The sequence below is a fragment of the Morone saxatilis genome, unplaced genomic scaffold (genome assembly GCF_004916995.1).
Source record: "Morone saxatilis isolate NCDOM2014 unplaced genomic scaffold, NCSU_SB_2.0 Contig3, whole genome shotgun sequence".
Classification (NCBI taxonomy): Eukaryota; Metazoa; Chordata; class Actinopteri; family Moronidae; genus Morone; species Morone saxatilis.
The window spans coordinates 9,810,724-9,812,449 of record NW_023339873.1 but is presented as its reverse complement, the minus strand read 5'-3'; positions in this window follow the sequence as shown (position 1 = coordinate 9,812,449).

Below are 1,726 nucleotides of genomic sequence, written 5' to 3'. Positions count from 1 at the left end.
ACATCTGTATTTTCCCCCTGACCCCAAGGACAATCACCTAAGCTGTTGCCAAATATACATTTATGTTTATGTATGAGAATAATAATTGATTTACCTAAATTAGAACTTATGGTCTGATATACATCTGTGACACTTGACCCAAAGAGAACTCAAGCTGTCTGACCACCGGCCCACCTTTTAGCTTTTTAAAAACTGCTTTGTATGTAGACTGGTGTTACTCAACCAAGGAATGAGTTTTAGTATTCACAGTGAAGGCCAGGTCGCCATTAAATGAATCACTTCTCACACTGTAAGTAGAGCTTGTTAATTGGCTTTTTGAAGAGACTCTCCAATGAATAATAGCAGCATCCTTTATTCGGCAGGCCGAGTTAATTCAAGAATGTGTCATTAGTTTTAGGTCACGAGTTTTCAATGAAGCCTTTGGAGGGCTCTGGAGAATGAAAGCTCAAGTGCACGTGCTTGCAGCTCTGATATCTACAGATTTACCTGTGAACATGTCACACAGCTGTTGTGTTTCTGCCCAACTTTATAGACTTTATAAGTACAGTAGCCTCATTTCTGAACGCTACACGGTCTAAAGTATGTGGAACAAAGGTGCTTTGCCAAGCATTAAGAATGAGTATTAATGCTATTCTGTAACAACAGCCTTTTCTCTCGTCTGTGTCCACAGAATTGTGGAGCCTGGCTGCAGGGATTTGCCCCCATTTAGCCACAAAACTTGAGGTCAGACATTGATGTTGGGTAATGAGCCCTCAGTGTCACATCACAATGGTGTTCCACAGGGCGGATGTCAAGGCTTTGAGCAAGCCAGTCAAGTTTCGTACCAAACTAGGAAAAGACCTTGGCTTTGCGTACAAGGAAAAAAGTCAGACCCCAAACTGTTGCCACAAAGTACAGAGTATCTGCCAATGACAGACCATGGAACGAATTCTACACAGGCAAAAGTCTATTTTCCATACAGACTTTTTGTGACAAAGTACAACTTCTTTGACCCTTCCAGGTGCATGCTAGCCCTACAGTATGTCTGCCTATATAAACCAGAGGTGCCTATAGTGACAAAATAAAACAAATAATAAATAGCTTCAGTCACAGAGATAAGCATCTGTTTATCTGAACAACAACCACATTTTCCATTGTGAAGGAAGTTTTCAGAAACCTCGGAGACTCTTTTCAAGCCACCTGGATGATGGATGTCAAAAATGATGATGATTTTTAACCAGTTTCTCAAGACAGTTTCCTACTTCAAAACAAAGATGGCAGCAAAAATGTCATAGTATATCCTTTCTCAAATGAACACGGTTTAATAATCAGTTACTGACGTATCTGCTATTCTCTGCTATTTTCATACAACAATAGGCTATATTTCTTAAAAATGTCATTTCCAGCTACCTGTATAGGAAACAATGGGTATTTATTTATTTAGAACAAGCAGATGCTCTGTGACTTGAATGTAATGATAATAAATGAGAGGCACAAACTGGGACTAGCTCAAACTATGAACAGCCACAACAAACACATGGACAGGGTGTATGTAGCAGTGTGCACTACATACACATAGTGCATGATAAGTAAATAAATAAGAATGACGCACGTAGAAAAAAAGCAAAGAAAGAAAGGGGGGCAGAGAAAGAGAGAGAGAGACACTTGCACCTCCTTGCTTATGTGACAGTCCAGCTCCACCGCCGCCTCCTCCTCCTCCTCTGCCTCCCTCTCTCAGTCTCATGCC